The sequence below is a fragment of the Pseudochaenichthys georgianus genome, chromosome 1 (assembly GCF_902827115.2).
Source record: "Pseudochaenichthys georgianus chromosome 1, fPseGeo1.2, whole genome shotgun sequence".
In the NCBI taxonomy this organism is placed as follows: Eukaryota; Metazoa; Chordata; class Actinopteri; order Perciformes; family Channichthyidae; genus Pseudochaenichthys; species Pseudochaenichthys georgianus.
In genome coordinates this window covers 13094847-13110301 of record NC_047503.1, presented here as the reverse complement: position 1 = coordinate 13110301, position 15455 = coordinate 13094847, and positions in this window count along the sequence as shown.

Sequence of the window (15455 nt, the reverse complement as noted above, 5' to 3'; positions counted from 1 at the left end):
ACTGATAAGTTAGACAAATCAGGAGGTTGGGGTTAGGTTGATTCTCCAGAAAGAAGGATTAGTTAACTAGATGTATTTAAACAACATTCAGGGGAAATCCTCTCCTTCTATTCCAAGAACAGGGCTCACAGAAAAGCACAAGATTAACTCAAGAATGTTGCTGTTACCATGGCAAGCGCCACTATGAACGTCTTAAATTCCATATTAACTTGATTTTAGCAAGACTAGAGTTACGGCCCCTACACACGGCGCAGGGTTTCCGCTAGGATTTTTTCTCGTCGGTCAAATGTCCGGGCAGAATTTATTTTACCGGACTAATTTGAAACTTACCGGTCATATTTCAATAATAATAATAGTTGTGTAGCAGAGTTTCCGTTAGCAGGTAATTACCGGACTATGAGCAGATATGCTTCAGTTTAAAACTCAGTTCACGGGCTCATTTTTATATTGCTTCAGTTTATAATCGTAACAGATCGAAAAATTCAGATTCATTTTTCAATAAATGATTCCACAAACAACAAACAACATAATTATTACATTCAAACAAACTACTTGTAGTAGATAACGTACATTATTCAGAAGTTTACATCAACTTTGAATAATAACACGGGAGAAACGGATCCTCTCCCTCCCTCTCTCTCTCCTGACAGCAGGTCAGTTTCTCATGCAGCGCCTGCAGCTCGCTAAACAGAGGGCGGGGCTTCAGGTGATCCTGCAGAGCTGCGTGTCTCGGTCAGACTCAGCAGCTGATCTGATCTCTCTCTCGCTCCGGTTACACTTCACTCGCGTTTATGTCCATATCGATCAGATCCAGCTCTCCTGATCGGCCTTTATAGAGAGCACCGATCAAACTATTAAGAGTGAATATCGGCCGATAATGACCGGCGGCCGATCGATCGGAGCCTCCCTAATTATTACCAGACATTTTGACCGTCAGGTTTTGAATTTACCGGTTTTTTATAAATTTTACCAGCTAAAAACCGGTAATTACCGGCTAACGGAAACCCTGACACGGCGGCGTGCGTTGTCGCTTCAACGCTTCTGCCCATTCACTTTAGATGGGGTGACGTCACGATTCGCCGAACTGCATTGTGGGAGCAAAGCGTAGCTTCTCTCGCGGTGCTCGCTGCAAAAGTAGAGCAATGTTCTACTTTTGACGCCTAGACGGAGGCGTCAGCCAATCAAATCATATGCCAGTACAAGCTCTAGCCAATCAAACCGCGTGCTTGTGTGTCTGGGGCGGGAGATTCATGTGATTGGTTGTTGGTCGAGTTTCAGCCCCCCCGCCGGCAAGCGACAACGCACGCCGCCGTGTGTAGGGGCCGTTAGACTAGCTCATTTCTATTATAGCAAATAGATTGAATCTATTTTGATAGTTTGGGTTTCGATGTAAGTTGATTGTTATAGTCCTAAAACTGACACAACTGAGCGCATACATAATGAGGCTAATTCAGAGCTGCAATGACACATTTTCTATAATTAACTCTAGATCAAATGTGAGTATTGTTAAGAGGGTGATGAAGCTAGGTAGAATTATTACCCAGCTCTGCTGCTCCCTCCTGCTCTATGGAGCGTTTTAGCACCTTTTAGCTTTTTGTTTTGGTTCTCTCACTGCTCTCATCAATGAAGTCATAGCCATAGCTGTAAAATCAATGACACTCCCGCTGCATAATTAAAGAAGAAACATATTTAGCGTCAAGCTGGTAAATACAAGGGAGCATTTAGCGAAGCCCGATATTTCCCTGAGGAGGTGGAGACCAAAAACAGAGCTAAAAGAAGATTTTTTTTTTTTACTTTAGTTAGGTAATCAAAAAAGGGCCATATAAACTTGTTTCTGGAAGTTAAACCTGAATTAACTTTTTGTATTATCAGAATTTGACAAATCAATTCTATAGGGGTGTTCCACCTCCCTTGTATGTGCTTGTTTTCGTACACACAGGTACACATCATTTGTCTTGATTGAGTTTTTTGTTGTTGTTACGTCTTCTGTTAAGGGTAAAGGACCTACACCCATCACTGCACACGGTACTGATGGTTATGCAGGTCCTGAGGTGTTATCTTACTGTTCTTTTCAGCAGAGCTCGGAGCATTTATCAATCTCAGTTTCACTTCACACCCACACACTATTTCACACTGTCTTTTTTCCTGCTAATACTGTGTGCAAGCCAGTGTCTATTCATGCCTACTATGTGACAATATTGTTTTATTACCAGGAGGGCGAAGCGCCTAATTTCCCTCAAAGAAGGTCATATCCTGCCTGGTGAGAAACAGGAAACAAAGGCCACGCTCGTCAGGAGGAGACCTGGATCCCACTGCTGCAAATCACGAATGTCACGCCTTCTAAGTAGAGCTGGTCCCCTTTCTCTGTCGAGCACTCATGAGTACACATGGTTGGATGCATAATGCAAAACAATTCCAGATCTAACTCACTGCCGTGCTGTTTTTCACTTCGCTGTGACAGATAAACGCGAGTTGTGGTTTTGTGTGTCTGTGGATGCAGCGCCCACGGCACCTGTCAATCAGCCCTGTCGTTTCTGAATGAGCTTCACTGGGAGATGAGGGCCTATTTGATTTGATCGCTGAGGGGGAGCATACGGCCTTATCACTGTATCACACTCACAGAGGGGAAGAGAAAGTTGCTATTCCTGCAGTATGTCAGATCCTCTTGAATGCACACACACCGGCAGCATGCATAAAGACCAACAAAGACCCAGGCAGACAAAACGGCAAAACATGTGCAGGAACAGTTCCGGATCTATTCTATTGCAGCAATGCTCCAGTGCGTTTAAATGAACACTCTCCATCCTTATCACTTAGGCAGAGAGAAAGAGAGATCACCCAGTAGAAGAAGGTAGCTACGAGCTGAGGAAAGTTGAGCATGCGAGCGGGGGGTAAGGGGAGAATAAGGGGGTAAGGAATGGAGGAGGAGGTGAGGGGAAGAGTGACAGAGTTAATGTGTGGTCAGAGGGCTCGGGGCTCGTCCCCTGCAGAACACAAAGTGCAGACGGAGTGTGGGGTAGCTTGGCCTGCTAACCTTGGAGTGCTAGTAATTGGCACTTAGCATTAAACGGCCCGTCTCCCTCTGGCATGATAAGACTCACGGAGTAAAAAAAAGGGATTCAGCTTTGAGGGACTTAAAATAATTAATCACGCACTGCAAATCTTAACTGCGGAGAAATGCAACACAAACATACAAATCAGTATACAGGGGCAGTTTATAATGGATCCTTATTTATAGATACAGTCAGGGCCGGCCCTAGACTTTTGGGGGCCCTAAGCGAGCTTTGGCTTGGGGGCCCTCCTCACTCTAGCGCGTTCTCACTACACACACCACGGAACCAACTTTTGTCTTATGATGTTAGCATAAGCACACATATTGTATAAATAAGCATGTAAACACCATGGACCTAACATCCTCTCGGGGGGTCCTCACCTCCTCTAAGGGGGTCCTCCGGGAAGATTTTTGTTTAAATATTGAAGTTAAAAGCATCAATCTGGTGCACTTTGAGAGCAACATTAAGAGATCTATGGATACATCTCTCAACACCCATATGAAACAGAACTGTAAACAGATTTTTCTTTATGGATATTTTACAAATCACTCCCCTTTTAAACTGTATTCTTGTTTTGTCATAAAATGATTGTAAATTGTAAACAACATTTTATTATATATTGCATGATGGTAAGAAAGTCATTGAGCAATCATGTGGTATAATCTTGTGATCTCAAAATTCATAATAATTCATCATAGTTATCTTTTGATTATTCTTATTATGTTTTTTACAATAATATAGCATCCCTAGAGTTACATATTCAAGCACCAGCTAAATGTGTTAACATTTGTAGAAAAGGAGTTGAAGGTTAGTACACAGCTTGATGTCTTACTGCCCTGGCGTTGCCTCTTTTCATATTTTTTCAAAAATATTATTTTTCTTCATTTTGAGCCTGACGAAGCTTGAATACACTGTGTGCAGAATAAGAGCCACCTTCAAAGGGCTGTTCATCATCCATGTACCACTCGGGGTCCAGATTCTGCCTGCTATGATTCACTGGTCTGGGCAGTAATATTTACTGTTATTTTTGGGAAGGGCGGGTATGTGTTACCAGTATTTGTGACAGATGATATCAAAGACTGTCTGCATTCCTGTATCTTCAATTGAAAAGCAACTTAGAGATCTACAGAAATAACTAATGCTAATACATTGTATACATATCATTGTTTTAACGCTGTGTTAATGTTTTCTACCAATTGGGGGCAGATGTGAACAAAGCACTGTCTTATTATCATCTTATTAAGTTTTGATTGTCACCTTGTTTTGCAATTGCACGACAACAAATATTCATCGCAAAATCTGATGAAATACATTGGTTTGAATGGAAACAGATTCAAACAAGTGCAATAATCAGCCACTGTCCGGAAAAAAAAATGCGAATTCTTGCATTAACAAAAAAATATCTAGATGCTAGACAGTTCCAAATGTTTGGAAATAAACCAGAAAAACACAGATACGTTATTGTTATGTAATAGATGTCAAGGGATCACCTGTCATTCTTGAAACAGTATGGTTAGTCTTGAAAAAAGTACTTACAGCTAAGATAACTCCTTAAAAAGAGACCATGTTGCTCAAACCTGTGTCTCTGACAGTAATTCAACTTAATTTGTTTGTTAACCAATACATTGTAATATTTGGTAACCATCTATAAGTGAAGTAGTTGAACAATCTTAAAAAGCACTCAATAATTTAACACAAACAGCTCTTGCATATGCATTATTCCCAACAAATAGTTGAACTACATTATTTGGCTAGCGAGAAGATGGTACGATTAGCAGTGCTGTTATGCTAGCACTTGCGGGGCAAAAATAGTAATTATTGGGTGCTTTTTGCCTTCATGACCAACTGACCAATTCAGATTTGAAATGGAAGCACTTTAATTAAGTCAGTGATTACTCCAACCCTCACTTATTTTTCACGACTACGTTCAAGCATTTGATTAAACCGTGTGTAAAATACTGATCCTGATTTTGTGTAAAAACAGCAACATATAATTTAATTAGTTTCTTTTTTCTTTTGAAAAGTATAACAAAACGCCTCACCATGATGAAAATAAACTAAACTAACCTAACGTTTCATTACGAAGGTGTTAAAGAAACAACACAATTGCATGCACTTGTAATTATGTCTGAACGAATATGTGAACCCGTCTTGGGTTCACATATTCGTGAACCTTAAATGAAAACCATTAAAAAACAAAAGTTTTTTTTTTTAATTAAAAATAATTAGACTGCATATCTTAGCATAACCCCAGTCAAATGAAAAACATAACCTGATACGTTGAAAGTAACTTCTCAACATTTTCACAATTAACACTTTCATATTTATCTATATTACAATGACATGAAGGAAATGGAGGATTAGAGCCGCACAGATAGTTCACTTGAACTAAATATTTACATTTGCATGTATAATTCTCTTGGTGTGTTGGGCGTCTCGCTGATTACTCCTCCGCAGGACTCCCCCGCCTCTCCATCGCAGGATCGGAGCGATTATTTGGACCGCAGCATCGGGCAGAAGAATAATCTGATCCATGGTGTGGCCGCTGCAGTTTGCCGTGTAATGTCCCTGACCACAGTGGTTTACATCAACAGGCAGGGCGGAGTCCACCCTGCCGCCTTGTTGAGCACAGCAGAGAACCTGTGGTTGTGGGCCTCAGAGAATGTGTTATCTCTGAAGGCCCTCCACATCCCGGGGCTGGAGAACAGGGGGGCCGACCTAATGTCAGGAGACGGGCCCCTGCCAGACGAATGGATGCTTCACCCGGAGGTGGTGAAGCAGATCTGGATCTTCATTGCTGCGTCTCATTCTCCCCCTCCTGGAGAGGGTGAGACGAGAACGGTTGTCAGTCATCCTGGTAGCCCCAGGTCGTCGCCGTGGTATGCAGAAATGACCAGTGCTTGAATTGGGCCGGTACTCAAGGTATCAGTGTACCGGCACCTCATGACGCATCTAGGTACGCATCAGGGTTTCCGTTAGCCGGTAATTACCGGTTTTTACCTGGTAAAATTGAATAAAAACCGGTAAATTCAAAACCTGCCGGTCAAAATGTCCGATGCTCCGATCGATTGGCCGTCGATCATTATCGGCCGATATTCACTCTTAATAGTTTGATCTGTGCTCTCTATAAAGGCCGATCAGGACTCAGGAGAGCTGGATCTGATCGATATGGACATAAACGGCGAGTGAAGTGTAACCGGACACGCGAGAGAGATCAGATCAGCTGCTGCATAATCACCTGAAGCCCCGCCCACTGTTTAGCGCTGCATGAGAAACTGACGGGCTGTCAGGAGAGAGAGGGAGAGAGAGAGGAAAAGAGAGGATCCGTTTCTCCCGTATTGTTATTCAAAGTTAATGTAAACTTTTGAATAACGTACTTCATCTATTGCAAGTAGTTTATTTGAATGTAATAATTATGTTGTTTGTTGTTTGTGGAGTCATTTATTGAAAATGAATCTACATTTTTCGATCTGTTATGATTATAAACTGAAGCAATATAAAAATGAGCCCCATTAACTGTGTTTTAAACATCAGCATATCCGCTCACAGTCCGGTAATTACCTGCTAACAGAAACTCTGCTACACAATTCTTATTATTGAAACATGACCGGTAAGTTTCAAATTTGTCCGGTAAAATAAATTCTGTTCGGACATTTGACCGGCGAGAAAAAATCCTAGCGGAAACCCTGGTACGCATATGTGTTGTGTTTATGCTTAGTTGCAACTCCCACCCAGTAGGTGGCTCTGTAGACTGCGATAGACCAGAGCAGGCAGAGAAGGAAAGCAGTAAAGACATAACGTTAGCTACCTGTGTCCTCCCTGCCAGCTCCATTGATTCCCTCTCTTCTTTCCTGCTGAAAGATGCATGAGTGTACTCAGGGACGAGGAGTAATTTAACCAACCGCCAGTAGGAATCAGGCTTTAGCCATATCCGCTGCCTTTCATACTTTTTTTAAGTACAGTGAGCCTTTATAAAATATACAGTAAAGAGACAAACCCACTAGTATTATAGGATATACTATATGACCTGATGCAGGCACATGTATACTGTAGGCTACGTCATGAGAGCCCCGGACACCTCCCTGATTAGTCGTGGAAAAACATGCAATTTCTGAACGTTACAGTAAATATTCTGTTTAAAAAAACAACTTTTCCTTGTCTGTTAAAGTTTTTTAGGGTTTCTTTTTAATTACTGAATCAAAGATATGAGGATAAGGATAGAGGGAGTCGTATGTTGTACAGATTGTAAAGACCTTTGAGCCAAATTCTTGTTTTTGAGCTGTATAAATAAAATTGACTTGAAACAATTGCTGATTTAGAGTAGCCTACTGGCACCTTTTTTATTCCAATTCAAGCACTAGAAATGACACAGATGATGGTGGGCCAGCCCTGGACGGTTCCTCAGTTCTGGGGGGCGTTGTCTCAGGAAGCAGGTGCAACAGTGGCATTACCCACTCTGGGTCAACCTCTCCAGGCTTGGCTCCTGAGAGGGACAGGCTGATATGGGGTGGACTGTCTGACAAGGTTGTTCAGACTATCCAGGCAGCAAGAGCAGGATCCACCACAGCCTGTTACAGGATGAAGTGGTTGGGATTCCAGCAGTGGTGTGAAGAAAGGAGTCTAGAGCCTCTATCCTACATTGGGCTCTATTATGTCCTATTTACAGATACTGGTGGACAGGGGGCTTGCTCATTCCACAGTTAAATGAAGTTGAAAATACTGTTTTTAAATAAATACATGAAGAAATGTTTTTATTTTAATCAGAGGTTAGCCTTTCAATTAAGTTGTGTTCAGAATGACCCTGACATTATCACCATGTATTATATTAAGCTATTTACCGTAGGGAAAGTTAAAATCATCGTTGTAATTCAAAATATGTATTATTTCTTGATTTTTGAACCCTCATTAAAATTATATTAAAGATTTGCAAAATCTTTCAAAGACACCTCTTAAAAATGGCCCCAACTATATCTGTGTCACATTTGAAATCATGTTAACTTCTCACCCATCAAAGTGCAGAGAAAGAAGGACAAACACCAAATGGTGCAGTCAAGAAATACATTGTATTGCAGGTAAAAAGCCATTTGGTGCTTTTCATTCATCAAAGTAAAATGCTTCAGTGAATTTACCAAAGAAAACGAAAAAAAACACCTGACCATAGATTCATGCATAGGCGTAGGAAGCATTCTGAATGTGGGGGGGACATTTATAACGGGGGGTGCTCCTCCCCCACGAAAAAAAAATGGATTTCCTGTATTCTGGTGCATTTTAACAGGTGGTTTGATACTTTTATGTGGCCTTACTAGCATGAGGGAAATGATGGATACATTTTGTAATTTCATCCAGTAATAAAGAAAGGAAACATATTTGATTATTAATTCTGAGCTGTCTTTAATAAAAAAAACACTCGTTATTTATTTAAACTCAAGCATCTCTTGCATACAGTTGCAATTTCTGTTGAATGCATTTATTTAATGTTATCAAATGATCAATCAGATTAGACCAGAGGTTCCCAAATTCTTTCAGCCCGAGACCCAAAAGAGACATTTGGTGTCTCCCCAGGACCCAAACTTACAAAAAAACATTACAAATTGCCATAACATCAACATTTAAAACCTACTGATAAAGAACACAACAAAACATGAATTTTAAATGTATATGAAATGTATTTTATTGTAAAAAGAACATTACAAAACTCTCATAAAAACAGGTACGCGACCCATTTTGACCCTAACTTTGGGAAAGACTGCTCTGACTAAATGAAGGCCCCAAAAACATGCCTTCTTGTATCATTTGCAGAAATAAAGAGCTGGCAAATCTCTTCTATGTCAACTTGATCAAGTTTGTCTTGGTGGATGTGGCAGACACCCACATTGTTCAAACGACGTTGACTCATGGAGGAGCGGAGCCATGTCTTAAGCCTTCTTAAGGCACTAAAACTTCGTTCTGCTTCGGCTGAGGAGCATGGCACTACAAGAAGAAGTCTAACCAAAGACTCTACGTGGATAAAGAGAGCACGCACTTCTGGCAGCATAGCTTTGAGAGTGTTTACTGCGTCAGTGATGGTGCTGGATGGATATTGAAGCTTAAACATTGCCAGCTGCACCTCCAGTGAATTGCGATTCAGTTCTGGGTAAAGACTGACAACCTCTTCAACCTTTCCAGAGACTAGCACCCTTTCCAACTTGTTAAGAGTATCAAAGCTGCTCTGGTCAAAGCGCTTGGTCAACTGTACATCAACAGCATCTAGCACTTTTAAGAATTCGATTCTATAGTGCTCTTCAGTTGATGCTGGTGTGAAAGCTGCTGCATTTCCTGTGTAGCGCAGAGGAGGTCTCCGGATGTGAGGCATATGGATGGTCTCAATGCCCATTTCACTGATCATGGCACAGGCCCTTGCATAAATCTGATGGAAGCTTTCATCAGACCTCTTCATTCAAACGGCCCGTTCACACTACAGCGTCGACAGCTTCAATCTGCCCATTCACTTTGAATGGGGTGACGTCACGTTGCCTCGCTTTTTCGCCGAACTGAATTGTGGGCAGCATAGCGGTCCGTCTAGCCAGCCAATCAAATCCCGTTTCGGAAAATCTGACAGCTCAAGCCGTAGCCAATCAAACCGCGTCTAAGCTGGGAGAGATATCCCGCTGTTCATTTCTATATTTCAAAAAAAGTTGGAGGAGAAACTAACTATCGCCGTAGAGAATCACCCGGTTTTGTATGACCAGACCCTCTTCACCTACCGGGATACAAACCGGAGGAACCAGGCATGGAGGGAGGTGGCAGAGACAGTGGGTGAAACTGGTAGGTTTTCGCCTGTTTGGGGAGTTTATATATATATTGCTCCCATAAAATCCCCGGGGGTTTTTGCTTTGTATGTCGGGGGCGGGAGATTCATGTGATTGGTTGTTGGTCGCGTTGCTTGAATAAAATCCCCAAGCTACAGACACGCCCAGCTCCAAGCTTTTTTTTTAAGCTGTAGTGTGTAGTGTTTTTTTCACGCAATCAACTGCAGCCAGCATCCCTGTGACGCTTCCAGTTTTGCTCTGAAGGGAGCGGTTTAGGCACTCTAGTTCTTTAAGGGCTTCAGAGTCAAGAAGAAGGCAGAGCAAAGTGTGCCCCTTCTGAAAGCGTTCCAGGAGTCCTCTTGCGGTTGTGCAGGTGTCAGAGGAGCCATATGCAGCCATTTCCTCCAGACTGAGCAATACCTTTTCATACTGTCCTACAACTGCCTGAATGGCCACTAGCCTCACAAGCCATCGTGTAGGGCAGAGGGGCTTTAGAGTTATGAAACTCCCTGCTTCATATTGGGTAATCTCTTTAAATATAGTCTTATATTTTCCAGACTGGTGGTAGAGAGTGCCAAGTTTGTGGACCAAATGCAGTGCATCAGACACAACAGAGGATGAGCTACAGGCTGTCTGAGTCACAAGGTTGACACAGTGAGGACCACAATGGACATACAAAGCAAGAGGTTGCTTCTCTCTGAGAAGTGCTTGAACTCCTTTGCTTTCGCCGGACATGTTTGCAGCTCCATCGTAGGTCTGCCCTCGAAGACAGGACAAGGGCAAGTTCAACCGCAGGAGAACATCAGTTGCCACCTTAGCCAAATTCTTCCCTGTCGTTGAAGACACCTCATATAGACCTACAAAGTCTTCATGAGGGATAAGGTCATGATCCACATAACGGATACACATGGCCTCTTGTTCAACTCCCGAAACATCCTGAGTTCCATCAATAATAATGGAGTACTGAAGTGCGGGCAACCCCTGTACTGTATTTGTAATCCTCCTAACAACGGAGTTGGCTATGATATTCAAAACCTCATTTTGAATTACAGCACTTGTGTAATTGTTTGAGGGCTTACTCAGCCATCTCTTCAGCACATCATCATCCCCTGATCTGAGTCGTAGAAGCTGCCATAGGTTGCCTTCATCACTGTCATGGCCACGCAGAGCTAGACCCTGACGAGCAAGCAAATGAATTGACTGAACTACTTTGAGCAGACATGTTCTCGCCTCTCTTTGCTGCTGTTCCTTGGCTGTGGACAGCTGAGTTACAACACTTTCTTGTTGGTATGTGTGTGTTGTGATTGCAACTTTGTGTGCTTGACTCAGTTGGTGGGTTGAACATTTCTCAATTGCTTTTCTCCAGTTTCGAAAACCAGTGGACACAAAGGCTTGATCCATATTTTTTGCAAGTGTGCTACTCTGTCTTTTGGAGGCTTCCATGCAATAATAGCAGAATACGCCATTCTCCCTAGGAGAATAATGAAGCCTCGGAAAGTCCCTGAACCACTTCTCCTGAAATCTTAGCGTCTTATTTGGAAGTTGCTGGGGTGGAATGACTCTTGGGTCAGGATGATTTGGCTTGTGTTAGAAATTAAAATCAATGTTTTGAGAGCATAGTGCACCTTAAACACAGTCAGTTTAATTGCTGTTTTATACTGAAAGAACTTGTTAAGCTTTTATTCTGAAAATCCTTCATCTCCGGTTAGCAGGAGGCTAATATACCATTTACTATAGAGGTGAATTTAGCAGCGATATGATATGATGTTGCACAGCGAAACCTACTAATTTCAACACTACAACTATAGACGTCGAGATATTATTATTGTTGGATAAGGTACAGTTTATTTGATTACGTTATTGTTTACAGATGTGGTTAGCATGTGACAACATTCAGACCAACCGGAAACCAAACTGCTGTGAAGTATTTCCTGTATTTTTAGGAGTATTGATTACAGCGTTTAGAATGTGTTTAAATGAAAAGTCATGAAAGAGTTAAGAAAGAGAAAATGCGTGTTTAGATATATATTGAATGTACAATGTTTTTATACTCTGATATGCGTAGCAACGGATATTGAAATGTGGCGAGTCGGCCTGCAGGGAGGAGCCAGCAGAATATATATATAAAACAGCACGACCTGAGGGGACGGGCTCTCTTCTTCACTGCCAGAGCCAGAGACACAGCTGTTTTTTCTGTCGGACAACATCCTGTTTGTGAACATAACCGTGCCATTATTTTTAATTAAAGTACCAATTTGAAACAATTTCAGAGACTCCATTTAGTCTCCTTTTAAGCTTCTCACCCGGGACACGAGAATAACCGACACCGATAACATTTGGTTGGACCCCGACGTGATTTCGTTGGACCGGGGGAGACTACACAGCCGGCTGTTGACCGGAGCCGCTGGCAACCCGTTCGACACACAAAGAGCTCAAACAAATAGGTAAGAAGAGCCTGTTACATCAAATTCTTCATAGTTTATGCAGTACAACATAGGTTTGTGTTTGACGGAGGCCAGCGGATCCTGAAAATAGCTGTGCATTTAATGATAAAACAACCAAAATTGATAAATATAAGCATCCTAAACCTCGTGGCGCTGCTCTGTCGCAAGCAGGGTGAGTTCAAACTTTCTTTTGTTCTTCTATTTAACCCTGCATGTTACTAATTTGTGTGTTAGTATTTTAACTATAAATGTGTGTGGTCATTGTACTTTGGATAGGTGTCTTGTTGCGTTTTCATGTAGGTGTCTCTTGTTACGTTAGTAGTTAGTTAGCCTATGACGTAAGGATATATATGTCCATTTAACGATTATTGTTAAGATCTATGAGACATAGCGAGTTGGTTACGGGCCAAGTAATTGAAAACCTGCACGGCATAGCGAGTCAACTTAGGGTTGAGTAACTAAAGACAGTGCTAGTCGAAAACAGTTGAGAACCACTGTTTTAAAAAAGTCCTTTTTTGAGGAAAAGGCTTGATTTAAGGTGTAAGCCTTTATCAGTGGTCATAACTGTTCTATTTTCAACCAAGATATTGCGGGTGGAATACAGTATTTGGGGTTACAACAGCATTACGTTAAATTGACGACGGTTATTTAATAGTCGCTGATTGGTTTCCATAATACATCCACCTAGCGTGTCTAAATGGCAGCAGTTGACTGTAGTGGACTATAAAGTCAAATATTACGCAGATAAGTTTATGGCTTAAGCGTAAAGGGTTCCTAACTTTAAGTGATGATATCAATAAGATAAAGCCCATTTGTTCATAGTAAACTAGATAAAAATGTTATTTTAAACTGCAGTGTTGTTTTGTGTTGAATTTTCTTGACAAGATTGCCCCGCCATTATTTAAACCACCGGGTGAGAGACACGAGGTGTGTTATCAAATCCCTTTGTTCTTCGGGTTAAAGGTTGGAAAATCAGTTGCCATCTTGTTTTGCCCTCATGCTGAAAATAAGCCACACGGCAGTCGCCATTTCGTGAAATGCTAATTGAAAGTACTCTGTTTGTTTTTACACACACAGTCACACTCACATGAGGCGAGGCACTCCATATTGAGAAGGACAAATCATATCTCTTGGATAAACTATACAGGTTATCTTACCGTGGGAATTTTGGTATTTGTAGGAGTCTGGTTTTGGAAGTATTCTTGTTTGCAAGGGCATATTGGCGGTTGATTTGAGATATTCTTGTTTGCAAATGTGTTTTGGCGGTTGATTTGAGATATTCTTGTTTGCAAATGTGTTTTGGCGGTTATGTGCTGTGCTGTTTAACCATATTCTAATTTTCTTCCCATTTTTTTAAGGAAAATAAGCTATTTGTTAAAAAGAGGTCAGTTTTGCAACAGCGATCCCTAGTGGATTGAGCTGGAAATTACAACAGCGCACTCTGCTGGGAATACAGAATTATTCTTGATTTTAAGTGTTATGAATGAACACATGCGCAAATCGCCAGGATAGAATTACAGTGGTTTCTAATTATACGAAATTTTACATAATAGACTTTCAAACTACACTGTAGAATATTCAAATACAAATTGATTGACTGTACACAAGATTTAGATTTTCATATCTCAAACTCAAAACGATACACTGTACAATTTTTGTTTAAAAATTCCAGATTTAAAAATGTGCATAGATTTAATCTTTTAATTTACTTTATTAATATTAAAAAAAAAAAAAAATAATAATAATCTTTCAAAAAAAAAAAAAAAAATACTACAACCCAGATTTAAAGTTAAGTTCGGATGACATAGGGTATTATCAAGAACGAAGGTGCTAGTCAGGGAATTAGAGTTTAAATCTTTGATAACTTCATAATATTCATTCCAATAGTTAGAGAGCATGTCACCGAAAGAAACTAAGTTGAGAACAAAAGCAGAGCCAGGCTCAACTGCAGATATCAAGGAAAGGGTAAAAATCAGATCAGATGCTACAACAGTTCCAAAACTTAGACAGAAGACATGGAACCAGACTGAGAAACTGTGGGAACAGTGGCAAATAAGAGGACTGTTTCCAGCAGATGATCAGCCTGGACCAACGAAAGCCCATAGGAAAGCTGTAATAGACCATGAGAATGGAGAATATCTGCGAGAGCAACAAGCATGGACCAAAGCCGGACAACCCTCTTGGTATGGATCTGCACAGAATGCTATGACCAAAGCGGAGATAAGAAAAACACAAGTTACAGTTCTGATGCTTCATTTAAAGTATACTGTTAGTGAGACGGCAAACATGCACGTCATTCAAAGAACAAATCCGCTAGAGAAGGAACACACAACGGAAAAAATTGAAGAAGTTACACCAATCCAAACTCCAAAGCTCTATCCAGACCTGACTCAGAAACCTCCTCCTTACATGACAGAACCAGAACTCTTCTCTCAAACCTCGATACAAGCCCCAACTTTTAATATTGCAGGAGGAATATTGAATTTGGACGAAGTCCCCACAGAGAGAAGTGTCAAAGAATTGGACTTTGAAGTAAGAATGCTAAACAGTAAATCTGACCAGCTGCGGGAGAGTTTCGAACACGGCATGCAAGAATTGAAGGACATGGCTAGAGATCACAATGTTCAGCAAAACATACTACGAACACCCATGTCATTCCAGCCCAACAAGAAACCTCCCATTGCTGAGGCATTACAAACCACAGGTTCAGACACGCCGATTTTCTCTCTACTACCATCAACAGCAGAAAACCAGGCACAGGAAAAGTTCAGAGAGCAACAGGAACACAAACAAGCTACAGAAAAAAAACAAAAGGAGGAGGCGTATAATGACATGATGACAAAAAGGACAGAAGATGATTATCAGATGCAAAGACGACAAAAAGAGGAAAGATACCAGGAGATGATGGAAGCAAGACAAAACGAACATAGACAGGACAAAGAAAGGGAAGAAAGAAAACGACAAACGACAAATAATTGGGGACAACCACAAAGACCACGCCGAACAAACTACTCTCCTGACAATACCGAAGGACAGGGAGATGAAGAAGACAACGGGACACCAGTGGACACTTCCCATACCATGAACAATCAAATCAGCAACGCAATTTGGCATCTCCTCCTGAGAATAGAAGTAGTGATGAAAACGAGCAACATTCCCCTGGGACATGT